Raw genomic sequence first — 15,502 nt, forward strand, 5'->3', positions numbered from 1 at the left:
CCTTGAAGTCCTGGGCCCTCCTGGCTTCTGCCTGTCCCGGCGGGGAGGCCGGATCCTGGGCTGTGTCCCCGGCGCCCAGTGCTCCCGGGTCTGCGCTGTTGGGTTCGCGCTCCTGGCCGTGCAGCCCCCTCCGCGGAGCTGCCGCCCGAGCCCCTCCGAGCTGCTCCGGGTCCCGCCATGCGCTGCATCCCTTTAGGGAGCTCGGGGCACTCTCCCAGGGGCGCAGGTGTCTGTTAGTGTCCCAGGGAGCCTGAGGGCATCCCCGCCCTCCTGGGGTCCTGCTCTAACTCCCTGCGGGCGCCTTTCCGCCCAGGAAGGTTGGTGCAGCTCCTGCTTCTCTGGGACAGGGCTCTCCTGTCCTGGGGACACTCCCCCCCAGCCTTAGCCTGGCTCCTCGCGGGGCCCCTCCCCCTTGGAGGCCTTTTGTTTCTTTATTTCTTTTTTCCCGTCTTCCTACCTTGATAGAAGCGCGAACTCTTGTCACTGTAGCATTCCAGCTGTTCTCTCTTTAAATCTCAAGCCTAATTCGCAGATTTTCATGATGATTTGAAGGTTATCTAGGTAATTTGGTGGGGACAGGTGATTTGGGGAACCGTACTCTTCCGCCATCTTGCCCCTCCCCTTTAAAGAACGTTTAATATCAATTCTTCTCAAACCATTCCAAAAAAAAAAAAAGGAAAACTTCCAAATTCATTCTATGAAACCAGCATTATCTTGATCCCAAAACCAGAGAAAGACCCCACTGAAAAGAAGAATTACAAACCAATATCCCTTATGAACATAGAGGCAAAAATTCTCAACAAGATAGTAGTGAATCAAAACAAAAGAATCATGGAAAGAATCATTCTCCATAATCAAGTGGTATTTATTCCTGGGCTGCAAAGTTGGTTCAATATTCACAAATCGATCAACTTGATACACCATATTAATAAAATAAAGGTTAAGAGTCCTATGATCCTCTCAACTGATGCAGAAAAAAAAAAACATTTCACAAAGTACAGCATCAATTCTTGATTAAATAAAAAAAAAAAACTTACCAAAGTAGGGATAGAGGGGATATATGTTAACATAATAAAGACCAGGGCAGCACTGGTGGCCCAGAGGTTTAGCACTGCCTTCAGCCCAGTGTGTGTTCCTGGAGATCCGGGATGGAGTCCCACGTTGGGCTCCCTGCATGGAGCCTGCTTCTCCCTCTGCCAGTGTCTCTGCCTCTCTCTCTCTGTGTATCTGTAATGAATAAACAAATAAATTCTAAAAAAAATACATAATAAAGACCATATATGAAAGTTCCATAGCTAAATATCATCCTCAATGGGGAAAATCTAAGAGCTTTTCCTCTACATTCAGGTATAAGACAGGGATGTCCACTCCCTCCACTGTTATTTAACATAGTGGCAGAAGTTCTAGCCTCAGCAACCAGACAGCAAAAACAAATAAGAGGTATCCAAACTAACAAGGAAGAAGTCAAACTTTCATACTTTACAGGTGACATGATATGCTAAGTAGAAAGCCAAAAAGATTCCACCAAAAAATTACTATAACTGATACATGAATTCAGTAAAGTCACAGGATACAAAAATTAATGTACTGAAATCTTCTGCATTTCTATACACTAATAATAAAGCAGGAGAAAAGACAAATCAAGGAATTGATCCCATTTATAATTGTACCAAAAACCATAAGATATCTAGGAATAAACCTAACCAAAGAAGTAAAGTATCTGTACTCTGAAAACTATAGAACATTGACAGAAGAAATGAAGAAACAGTCAATGCTCATGGATTGCAAAAACAAACATTGTTAAGATGTCTATACTACCCAAAGCAATCTATTCATTTAATGCAATCTCTATCAAAGTACAACCAGTATTTTTCACAGAGCTGGAACAAACAATCCTAAAATTGAAGCAGTCATCAAATCGCTCCCAAGACACAAAAGTCCTCCTGGTTATTGGCCTGTTCAGGTTTTCTATTTCTTCCTGTTCCATTTTTGGTAGTTTGTGGCTTTCCAGAAATGCGTCCATTTCTTCTACATTGCCTAATTTATTGGCATATAGCTGTTCATAATATGTTTTTAAAATTGTTTGTATTTCCTTGGTGTTGGTAGTGATCTCTCTTTTCTCATTCATGATTTTATTAATTTGAGTCCTCTCTCCCTTCTTTTTAATAAGGCTGGCTAATGGTTTATCTATCTTATTAATTCTTTCAAAGAACCAACTCCTGGTTCTGTTGATCTGTTCCACAGTTCTTCTGGTCTCGATTTTGTTGAGTTCTGCTCGAATCTTTATTAACTCTCTTCTTCTGATTGGTGTAGGATCTATTTGATGTTTTTTCTCTAGCTCCTTTATGTGTAAGGTTAGCTTTTGTATTTGAGTTCTTCCCAGTTTTTGAATGGATGCTTGTATTGCGATGTATTTCCCCCTGAGGACGGCTTTTTATATTACTCAATGACACATGGAAGTGGTGATAAAAATAAGATTAAAGTTTATATGACAAAAGGGGAGTCTTCTTCCTATCTTTAGACAATTTCTGCACCTCATTCAACAATTTCTTGAATATTGTTCTAGAAATGTCCAGGGCATGCATGCAATCACATTGTATGTATTGTTCTATAAATCATTTTTTTCACTTAAGATCATGAATTGTGCATATGTGCAAAGATATCTAGAAGATAAATTAATAGAAGTAGAATTGATGTGTCAAATTGTACTGCATTTTATTTTATTTTTATTTTTTAAAAGATTTTATTTTTTTATTTGAGAAAGAGAGACAGAGAGAGAGCACGTGAGTGAGCATGAATGGGAAAAGGGCAGAGGAAATACAAATCAAAACCACAATGAGATACCACCTCACACCAGTGAGAATGGGGAAAATTAACAAGACAGGAAACAACAAATGTTGGAGAGGATGTGGAGAAAAGGGAACCCTCTTACACTATTGGTGGGAATGTGAAATGGTGCAGCCACTCTGGAAAACTGTGTGGAGGTTCCTCGAAGAGTTAAAAATAGATCTGCCCTACAACCCAGCAATTGCACTGTTGGGGAATTACCCCAAAGATACAGATGCAATGAAACGCCGGGACACCTGCACCCCGATATTTCTAGCAGCAATGTCCACAATAGCCAAACTGTGGAAGAAGCCTCGGTGTCCATCGAAAGAAGAATGGATAAAGAAGATGTGGTTTATGTATACAATGGAATATTACTCAGCCATTAGAAACGACAAATACCCACCATTTGCTTCAACGTGGATGGAACTGGAGGGTATTATGCTGAGTGAAGTAAGTAAATTGGAGAAGGACAAATATTATGTGTTCTCATTCATTTGGGGAATATAAATAATAGTGAAAGGGAATAGAAGGGAAGGGAGAAGAAATGGGTAGGAAATATCAGAAAGGGAGATGGAACATGAAGACTGCTAACTCTGGGAAATGAACTAGGGGTGGTGGAAGGGGAGGAGGGCGGGGGGTGGGGGTGAATGGGTGACTGGCACTGAGGGGGGCACTTGACGGGATGAGCACTGTTATTCTGTATGTTGGCAAATTGAACACCAATAAAAATAAATTTATTATTTTAAAAAAAGGGCAGAGGGAGAGGGAGAAACAGGCTCCCTACTGAGCAGGGAACACAATGTGGAGCTCAGTCACACCACCCTGGGATCATGACCCAAGCTAAAGGTAGACACTTAATGGACTGAACAACAGAGGTGCCCCTGTATGTGCATTCTTAATGTTGATAATCTGCGGGGTGACAGGGTTACTCAGTTGGTTAAGCCACCGACTCTCAGTTTCAGCTCAGGTCATGATCTGGTGGTTGTGAGATTGAGCCTTATATCAGGCTCTGTGCTTAGTTGCAGTGTCTGCTGTGGATTCTCTCTCTTCTTCTCCCTCTCTCTCCATTGTGCACACACACACACTCTCTCAAATAAGTCAATAAAATAATAAATAAATAAATAAATAAATAAATAAATAAATAAATAAAGTTGACAATTTTTGTCAGGTTATCATTAAAGAGATAATAGTTTGCCCAGATACCAGTAACACATTATTGTCCACATTCTTGCAAATAAGGTACTAACATTTTTAAGGTTTTTTTGCAAGTCTCATAATGAGGGGATGACCTATCATTATTGGCCTAATGTACTGTGTTCTTTAAAGTTGTATTTATTTATTTGAGAGAAAAAGAGTGCGTGCATACAAACAGGAGAGGAGCAGAGGGAAAGTGAGAATTTCAAGTAGTCTTCCCACTGAGCATGGAGCCTGATGCAAGGCATGATTCCAGGACCCTGAGATATGACCTGAGCTGAAATCCAGAGTCAGATGCTTACCCAACTGATCCATTTTGGTGCCCCTGTATTGTGTTCTTTAAAGAAAAATTTTGGTGAGGATGTGGAGAAGGAGAACCCTCTTGCACTGTTGGTGGTAATGTAAAATGTTGAAGTCACTCTGGAAAACAGTATGGAGGTTCCTCAAAAAGTTAAAAATACAACTGTCCTATGATCTAGAACTGCATTACTAGGTATTTACCCAAATAATACAAAAATACTCATTCAAAGGGATACAGACACACCCTGATATTATAGCAGCATTATCTAAAATAGCCAAATTATAGAAATAGCCCAAGTATCCCCTAACTAATGATGGATAAAGAAGAGGTGAGATGTTCACTCATATGTAGAATTTAAGAAACAAAACACGTGAGCAAATAGAAAACAGAAGCAAACCAAGAAACAGACTTTCAGCTATAGATAACACACAGTTGCTAGAGGGGAGGTGGGTTAAATAGGTGATGGGTATTAAGGAGTGCACTTGTAATGAGCACCTGGTGTTGTATGTAGATCTTGAATCACTAATTTCTACACCTGAAACTAATATTACACTGTAGGCTAACTGGAATTTATATAGAAACTTGAAAACATAATATAAGAGAGAAAAAAAATTAAACCAGTTTAACTCTTATAATGATCCACAATTTATTGTAACTGGAGATGACCTTACCTACTATACCTTTGGCAGAAAAGAATTTATAAGCATAACAAGTTAGCATTCCACCAATAGTACTTAAGTTAGGTTTGATACACTGAACTTTAGTGCCTAGCATAGTGCCTATCATACAATGGTCCATCAGTAAATTATTATTGCATTAATAAAAATTAAAGCTTATTTATTTATTCTTTAAATATTTATTTATTTATTCATGAGAGACACTCACACAGAGAGAGGCAGAGACAAAGGAACTGGGAAAAGCAGGCTCCCTGAGTCACCCATGCATCCCTCAAAGCTTATTTAAAAGGGACATTTTTATAATTATAATTGTATAAAAGAATTAAATAAAAATATAAATTTAACTGAGATAGTTGATGGATGCAAATATGGTTAATGTTGTAAAGTTAAGGAGTTACTGAAGATCTTAGATATATTTAGTGTGTGCCTGTGTATGTGTACTTATAAGTTCTGTATTTATAAGGAGTATTTTATACATCATACAAGACAAATGGCTTTTTTATGCCTAAGTCAAGAAAGAGTAGTCCCTTTCCTTATAACAAAATGTTTCCAGTAGGTTAACTTTCAATTTATTTATTTTTTTGTCTTTCTTATTTATTAGTATATATTTCCTAAAGTCTCTATTTTTGTTTTAAATAAGGAATGCAGATTGTGAGTATCCAGATAGGTACTACTCTACAAACCATTACTGGCCTATGACAGGCTAAGTATATAATTTGAAAGTAAGCTTTAGAAAGTTTCGTAGCAATTTGATTAAGCAATTTAATGTGCATTGAACTTATTAAAAATATAGGCATGTCTTTTGTATGTTTTTATTATTTCTCTTCCATTTTCCTAGCTATTTTTTATTATATTTTATAAAACTTTGTTATGGAACAAATTGGAGAGCTGGAAAATTAACTGCTCTTCAACACACGTAGTTTGAGAAGCACTGATTTAGATGATATTTGTAAAAGACAGCTGTATTCATATTTTTAAGCCAGATTTTCTGATAAAATTCCCCTTACTTTTGCTCTCCTTGAGATGCATATTCAAAGACACAAAATTTTCTAAATGAAAATTTTCTCATCATGTTAAAATGTATTAATGGGTTCTTACTTTTGATAAGATTTAATGTCTAATAGGTTCTTGTGATGCTGATCTTTTAAAGTTTTATTTAACATTAGGCCCTATTAAATTCTCAACACTGCGTGCATGGCAGAAATATTTTAAGGTAATTATAATTTGTAATTGCAGAATAATAATCCAAATCCACCATCAATCTGCTTAAAAGTGACAAATTCTGAAAGTAGTTGACAGTTATGTTAGCTCTGTGGTATTTCAGTACAACCGATTTTCCCTCATTTGTACCAGCTTATTTTTTCAAAACTACTAAAAGTAGTTTTTACTTTCCTCCTTATATTTTTCACATTAAATTACCAGAATGCCTTACTTTAATCTTTCTTCTTTATTACTATTTTATAGCCTATACATTATTGTTTTTTTAATATCAAGTTTTCCCATGTGTCTTTTTTGCAAAAGTAAGATTCTATTGGATTTATGCCCCCACCCCATAATTTCTATAATCAGGCACACTGAAGCCATTGAAAAACTTGTTCTGCTTTGGAAACTGAGCATATAAATCATTTATTGCCATTTCAATTATTATAATAATAATAATTATTATTATATTATATTGAGATTTACCCCAAAGATACAGATGCAATGAAATGCATTGAAACGGGTAGACTCCTAATTCTGGGAAACGAACTAGGGGTGGTGGAAGGGGAGGAGGGCGGGGGGTGGGGGTGAATGGGTGACGGGCACTGAGGGGGGCACTTGACAGGATGAGCACTGGGTGTTATTCTGTATGTTGGCAAATTGAACACCAATAAAAAATAAATTTATTATTTAAAAAAATAAATACAATAGGATGAGAGGAAACTTGAATTTAAAAAAGTTACTTTGTCAAGGTACTCACATTTGGTACTCAGCACAAACAACCCATAGTATGCCAAAGCTTGATCATATATCTTTATTTGAAAGATAACAAATTGCTGTGCTGAGCACATTTCAAAGCCTCTACTAAACGATTAAATATAATTAGATATAGAGGAATAAACTCTGAAAAAGCTAAAGATTACATATTATTGTTCCTGGAATTTCCTCTTTTTAAATTTTCATTTAAATTCCATTTAGTTAACATATAGTGTAATCTTAGTTTCAGGAGTAGAATTTAATGATTCATCACTTACATGTAACACCCAGTGCGCTCATCACAAGAAGCACCCTCCATAATGCCCATCACTCATTTAACCCATTCCAACCTCCCCTCCAGAAACCTTCAGTTTGTTCTCTATAGTTAAAAGTCTAAGTAATACTTTGTTTCTTTCCTTCCCCCCCATGTTCATCTGTTTTATTTCTTAAATTCCACATATGAGTGAAATCATATGGTACTTGTCTTTCTCTGACTTATTTCACTTAGCATAACACACTCTAGGTTCATCCACATTGTTTCAAATGCAAGATTCCAATTTTTTTGATGGCTGAGTAATCTTCCATTGTAAATGTATACCACACTACTTTATCTATTCATCTGTCAATGGGCATTTGGACTCTTACCATAACTTGGCTATCATTAATAATGCTACTATAAACATCAGGATGCATGTATCACTTCCAATCAGTATTTATTTTTCTATCCTTTGGGTAAATACCTAGTAGTGCAATTGCTGGATCAAAGGGTAGATGGACTTTGAATTTTTTGAAAAACCTCTGTACTATTTTGCAGAATGGTTGTGTCTAGTTAAAAAGCTGCAACAGGCAATGTCAAAGAGGTTACTATCTGTGTTCTTCTCTAGGATTTTGATGGATTACTTTCTCACATTTACGTCTTTCATCTATTTTGAATTCATTTTTGTGTATGGTGTAAGAAAGTGGTCCAGTTTCATTCTTTCTTATGTGGCTGTTGAGTTTTCCCAACACCATTTTTTGAAGAGACTGTAATTTTTCCATTGGATATTCATTCTTGTCTTGTCAAAGGTTTATTTACCATATAGTTGTGGGTCCACTTCTGGGTGTTCTGTTCTGTTCTAATGATTTATGTGTCTGTTTTTGTGCCAGTGCCATACTGTCTTGATCACTACACTTTGTAATATAGTTTGAAGTCTGGAATTGTGATGCTTCCAGCTTTGCTTTTCTTTATCAACATTATTTTGGCTATTTGGGGTATTTTGTGGTTCCATACAAATTTTAGGATTGTTTGAGCTCTGCAAAAAATACTGGTTGTATTTTGATAGGGACTACACTAAACGCATAGATTGCTTTGGTAGTATAGACATTTTAACAATATTTGTTTTCCGAGCCCATGAGAATGGAGTGTCTTTCCATTTCTTAGTGTCATTCTGTTTCATTCATAAGTGTTCTATAGTTTTCAGCATACAGATATTTTACCTCTTTAGTTAGGTTTATTCTTAGGTATCTTATGATTTTTGGTACAATTGTAAATGGGATCAATTCCTTGATTTCTCTTTCTGCCGTTATTCAATATTCATTATTTACTGAATTTGTGTATCAGTTCTAGCAAATTTTGGTGGAGTCCCTTGGATTTTCTACCTAGAGCATCATTGCATCTATGAAGAGTGAAGTTTGACTACTTCCTTGCCAACTTGGATTCCTGTTACTTATTTTTGTTATCAAATTGCTGAGGCTAAGACTTTCAGTACTTGGTTAAATAACAATGGTGAAAGGGGACATCCCTGTCTTGTTCCTGACCATAGAGGAAAAGCTCTCAGTTTTACCCCATTGAGAATATTAGCTATGAGTCTTTCATATATGGTCTTAATGATAATGGTGTATGTTCCCTCTATCTCTACTTTGTTGAGTGCATTTAACAAGAATGAATGTTGTATTTTGTCACATGATTTTTCTGCACCCATTAAGAGGATCATATGATTCTTATCTTTTATTTTATTTTATTTTATTTTATAATAAATTTTTTTATTGGTGTTCAATTTGCCAACATACAGAATAACACCCAGTGCTCATCTCGTCAAGTGCCCCCCTCAGTGCCCGTCACCCATTCACCCCCACCCCCACACCCTCCTCCCCTTCCACCACCCCTAGTTCGTTTCCCAGAGTTAGGAGTCTTCGTGTTCTGTCTCCCTTTCTGATATTTCCTACCCATTTCTTCTCCCTTCCCTTCTATTCCCTTTCACTATTATTTATATTGCCCAAATGAATGAGACCATATAATGTTTGTCCTTCTCTGATTGACTTATTTCACTCAGCATAATACCTTTTATTAATATGATACATCACACCGATTGATTTGCAAATACTGAACAACTCTTACTGCCCAGATACCAGTGCCACTTGATTATGGTGAATGATTCTTTTCATATACTGTTGGACTTGATTTGCTAGTATCTTGTTGAGAACTTTTACATCCATGTTCATCAAAGATAGCAGCCTGTAATTCTCTTTTTTAGTGGAGTCTTTGTCTAGTTTGGAAATCAAGATAATGTTGGCCTCAAGGAGTTTGGAAGTTTTCCTTCCATTTCTATTTTTTTTGGAACAGTTTGCAAAGAATTAACTCTTTTTTTTTTTTTAATGTTTGGTAGAATTCCCCTGGGAAGCCTGGCCTTGGACTTTTGTTTCTTAGGATATTTTTGATTATTGATTCAATTTCATTGCTGGTTGTCACTCTGTTAAAATTTTGGTGGTTTATATTTCTAGGACTTTATCCATTTCTCTCAGATTGCCCAATTTGTTGGCACATAATTTTTCATAATGTTCTCATGATTGTTAGTATTTTTGTGGTGCTGCTTGTGAACTTTTCTCTCTCATTCTTGATGTGATTTTACTTATTTGGATCCATTCTCTTTTCTTTTTGATAAGTCTTGGTAGATATTTATCAATTCATTAATTCTTTCAAAGAGCAATTTCCTAGTGTCTTGGATCTGTTTTAGTCTTGGGTTTTGTTTTTGTTTCATTCTGTTTTATATCATTTATTTCAGCTCTAATCATTAATTTTCTTCTTCTGTTAACTTTAGGCTTCATTTGTTTTTCTTTTTCTAGCTCTTTAGGTATAAGTTTAGGTTGTGTATCTGTGTCTTTTCTTACTTCTTAAGGTAGGCCTCTATTGCTGTATATTTACCTCTTACGACTACTTTTGCTGCATCCCAAAGGATTCGGAACATTATGTTTTCTGTTTCATTTGTTTCCATGTATTTTTAAAATTTCTTCTTTAATTTCCTGGTTCACTCATTCATTATTTAGTAGAATGTTCTTTAACTTCCATGTATTTTTGATCTTTCCAAATATTTTTGTGGGTAATTCAAGGTTCAGAGCTTTGTAATTTAAAAATATACATAAAATATGATCTCAATCTTCATGTGTTTTGAGGCCTGATTTGTGACCTCGTATGTGATCTATTCTGGAGAATGTTCTATGTGCACTGGAAAACAATGTGTATTCTGCTACTTTAGGATGAATTGTTCTGAATATATCTGTTAGGCCATCTAATCTAGTGTGTCGCTCAGGGCCATTGTTTCCTTGTTGATTTTTTGCTTAAATTATCTGTCCATTGCTGCAAATGGAACATTAAAATCCCTTACCACTATTTTATCATTATCAATGGATTTCTTTATGTTTGTTACTAATTGATTTATGTTTGTGTTCTCCCAAGTTGTGGGCATAGCATTTACAATTGTTAGATCTTCTTGTTGGATGGGACTCTTTTTTTATGATATAGTGTTATTCTTCATCTTTTGTTTTAGTCTTTGATTTAAAATCTAGCTTGTCTCATATAACATGGCTATCCAGCTTTCTTTCGACATCCATTAACATGATATATGGTTCTCCATACCCTCATTTTTAATCTGCAGGTGTCTTTAGGTCAAAATGAGCCTCTTGTTGGCATCATATAGATTGGTCTTGTTTTGTTGTTGTTGTTGTTTAATCTATTCTGACTCTCTATGACTTTTGATTGGAGAACTTAGTGCATTTACATTCAGAGTGACTAGTGATAGATATGAATTTAGTGTCATTGTATTTACCTGTAAAATCATACTTTCTGGATATTTTCTCTGTTCTTCTCTAGTATTTATTACTTTGGTCCTTCTTTCCCATTCAGAGTCCCCTTTATAATTAATTGCAGGGCTGGTTTAGTGGTCACAAACTCCTTTAGTTGTTATTTGTCTGGGAAGCTCTTTATCTCTTCTATTCTGAAGTATAGCCTTGCTGGATAAAGTATTCTTGGCTGAATATTTTTCCCATTCAGCATGTTGTATATATCAGGGCACTGTTTCTGTCCTGCTAAGTTTCTCTGGATAGGTCCGCTGCTAACCTTATCTATCTTGCTTTGTAAGTTAGAGACTTCTTTTCTATTGCTACTTTAAGGATTTTTTTCCTTATCTGTATAATTTGCAAATTTTACTATATCGATGACCTGCTTTTGTTGCTTTTGATGGGAGTTCTCTGTGCTCCTGGATTTGGATGTTTGTTTCTTTCCTCAGATTAGGGAAGTTTTCTTTTTTTCTTTAGATTAGGGAAGTTTTCAATAATTATTTGCTCAGAAAGGCCTTCTGCCTTCTTTCCCCTCTCCCTTTCCTCTGAAAGTACTATGATACCAATGTTATTATGCTTAATGGAGGCATTGAGTTTCCTAAGTCTGAATTCATGATCCAATACTTTTATTCCTCTCTTCATTTCAGCTTCATTATTTTCCATAATTTTATCTTTGATATCATTTATTTGTTCCTTTTTTTTTCTACACTTTGGTCATTACATTAAGTTGGTTTCACATTTCAGTTATAGCATTTTTAATTTTAGCCTAAATTTTAGGTCTGTTATCTCTTTGGTAAAGGACAGCCTAGTGTTTTCCATGCTTTTCTCAAGCCCAACAGATATCCTTGATTGTTGTTTTAAATACCGGTTCAGGCATATTACTTATATCTACTTCAGTTAGATCCCTGGCCATGACTTTTTTGTGTTCTTTCTTTTAGGATGAATTCCTCCATGTTGGCATTTTGTTTTGGTATCTGTATTCCTTTGGGTGTTAGGAAAGTCTGTTATGTTTCCTGCTCCTGAGAGTAATGGCTTAATAAAGAAGAGGTCATGTACTGTCCAGGTCCTGGTGCTTCAGGCAATGTTTCTGGTGTATGTTGTGTACTCTGCAATTGTGTTTTGGCTACTGTTTCCTTTAGGTCAGTGCTCTGTGAAGTTTTTCCTTGCCTGACGTGAGGGAAGTTTGGACCTTGTCCAAAGTGAGGCAACTTTAACTAGATGTGCTCTGGTTTGCTTGTTTAAAGAGAGCTGATGTTATTTCCACGACCGCTGGAGTTTGGAGCCCTCTATGGTTAATATAGTTGGTGGGTGCAGGGAGTTTGTGCTGGTCTTCTGGGGGAGGGATCTGCTGCTTTGGTTCTCAGGTATACTTGCCCTAGTACAGAAGGACTTGTAGAGTATAGTAGGGTAGGGCTTGGTGTAAGTGGTGTTTGCCACCACTGTTGGCACTTTACTGCTTATATTGAAGTTAGTTTATGCTGAGGGGTGAGGTAGGTAAATAATACAGACCTCTCCCTCCTCCCTGGAGATGGGAGCTCATGCCGCCTGCTGTCCAGAAAGCCCTCACAGAAGAATAAATAATTTCTCCTTCTGTGTCCCAGACATCTTTCAATTCCCTGCCTTCACTGTTTCCAGGCCATCCGCCCACCTGGCAGTGCAGTGTTCCTGTGTTTTATCCCAGGCAGGCCAGCGGAGTTTTAAAACTCCATAATTTAGGGAGGCGGGGCAAGATGGCAGAAGAGTTGGATCCCCAAGTCACTTGTCCCCAAAATTACCTAGATAACCTTCAAACCATCCTGAAAAACCTACGAATTCAGCTTGAGATTTAAAGAGAGAACAGTTCGAATGCAACAGTGAGAAGAGTTCACGCTTCTATCAAGGTAGGAAGACGGGGGGCGGGGAGAGGAAGAAATACAGAAACAAAAGGCATCCAAGGGGGAGGAGCCCCGCGAGGAGCCTGGCTAAGGCTGCGGTGAGTGCTCCCAGGACAGGAAAGCCCCAGGAAAGCCCCGTCCAGGAGAAGCAGGGGCTTCACCAATCTTCCCGGTTGCAAAGGCTGTCGCAGGGAGTTAGAGCAGGACCCCAGGAGGGGCGGGGATGCCGTCAGGCTCCCAGGGACACTAATAGAGCACCTGCGCCCCAGGGAGAGCGCGCCACACCCCGTAGCCGAGCTCCCTAAAGGGCTGCAGGTGCGAACGGCTGGACCTCGGAGCAGATTGGAGGCGGCTCCGCAGGAGGCTCCACGTGGAGGAGGTTACGTGCCTGGGAGTGCGATTCCAACAGCGCGGGGTCAGGAGCACAGGTCTTGCGGGACACAGCCCCAGATCCAGCGCTCCCCCCGGGACAGGCAGAAGCCAGGAAGGCACAGGACAGCAAGGACACTCCTGCCTCCGGGCGGCCTGAGCTGTGCAGATCAGCGGCCCCCGCCCCGGGAGCATCCAGGCCCCTGCAGACTGAGAGCTCTGTAGTTACTGCAGGAGCTGAATCCAGGGCTCCAGACCTGGCCGCCGCCACTGGGGTTGTTCCTCCTGGGGCCTCACAGGATAAACAAGATAAACAACTTCCACTAAGCCATGCACCTGGAAGGGTACTGAGCACCTCCCAAAAGTGCTCACACCTGAGAATCAGCACAACAGGCCCCTCCCCCAGAAGACCAGCTAGACCCACAGGGGAAAAACAAATTATTGACAAAGCAGCACCAGAAAGTTCCAGGGGAAGTCGAGGGATTTACAGTATACAAATCAGAGGATACACCCCCTTGTTTTTTCTTTATGATTTCTATATGCTTCCCCGGCTTTTTTTTTTTCTTTTATTCTCTTTTTTTCTTTTCTTTTTCTTTTCTTGTTTCTCTTCTTTTTCTCCTTTTCCCAATACAACTTGTTTTTGGCCACTGCACTGAGAAAAATGACTAGAAGGAAAACCTCACCTCAAAAGAAAGAATCAGAAACAGTCCTCTCTCCCACAGAGTTACAAAATTTGGATTACAACTCAATGTCAGAAAGCCAATTCAGAAGCACTATTATAAAGCTATTGGTGGCTCTAGAAAAAAGCATAAAGGACTCAAGAGACTTCATGACTGCAAAATTTAGATCTAATCAGGCAGAAATTAAAAATTAATTAAATGAGATACGTTCCAAACTAGAGGTCCTAACAACGAGGGTTAACAAGGTAGAAGAACAAGTGAGTGACATAGAAGACAAGTTGATGGCAAAGAGGGAAAATGAGGAAAAAGAGACAAACCATTAAAAGATCATGAGGATAGATTAAGGGAAATAAATGACAGCCTGAGGAAATAAAATCTACGTTTAATTGGGGTTCCCGAGGGCGCCAAAAGGGACAGAGGTCCAGAATATGTATTTGAACAAATCATAGCTGAAAACTTTCCTAACCTGGGAAGGGAAACAGGCATTCAGATCCAGGAAATAGAGGGATCCCCCCGTAAAATCAATAAAAACCACTCAACACCTCAACATTTAATAGTTAAGCTTGCAAATTCCAAAGATAAAGAGAAAATCCTTAAAGCAGCAAGAGACAAGAAATCCCTGACTTTTATGGGGAGGAGTATTAGGGTAACAGCAGACCTCTCCACAGAGACCTGGCAGGCCAGAAAGGGCTGGCAGGATATATTCAGGGTCCTAAATAAGAAGAACATGCAGCCAAGAATACTTTATCCAGCAAGGCTCTCATTCAGAATAGAAGGAGAGATAAAGAGCTTCGAAGATAGGCAGGAACTGAAAGAATATGTGACCACCAAACCAGCTCTGCAAGAAATCTTAAGGGGGGCTCTTAAATTCCTCTTTAAGAGGAAATCCAATGGAACAATCCACAAAAACAGGGACTGAATATGTATCATGATGACACTAAACTAATATATTTCAGTAGTAACTCTGAACATGAATAGGCTTAATGACCTCATCAAAAGGCGCAGGGTTTCAGACTGGATAATAAAGCAGGACCCATCTATTTGATGTCTATAAGAGACTCATTTGAGACATAAGGATACCTAAAGCTTGAAAATAAAAGGTTGGAGAACCATGTACCATTCAAATGGTCCTCAAAAAAAGCAGGGATAGCAGTCCTTATATCAGATAAATTAAAGTTTATCCCAAATACTAGTGAGAGATGAAGAAGGACACTATATCATGCTTCAAGGATCTACCCAAGAAGAGGACTTAACAATTATCAATATATATGCCCCGAATGTGGGAGCTGCCAAGTATATCAGTCAATTAATAACCAAAATGAAGACATACTTAGATAATAATACATATATACTTGTTGACTTCAATGTAGCACTTTCTACAATCGATAGGTTTTCTAAGCACAACATCCCAAATAAACAAGAGCTTTAAATGATATACTGGACCAGATGGATTTCACAGATATCAACAGAACTTTACATCCAAACTCAACTGAATACACATTCTTCTCAAGTGCACATGGAACTTTCTCC

This window comes from Canis lupus, chromosome X, assembly GCF_011100685.1.
Source record: "Canis lupus familiaris isolate Mischka breed German Shepherd chromosome X, alternate assembly UU_Cfam_GSD_1.0, whole genome shotgun sequence".
NCBI lineage: Eukaryota > Metazoa > Chordata > Mammalia > Carnivora > Canidae > Canis > Canis lupus.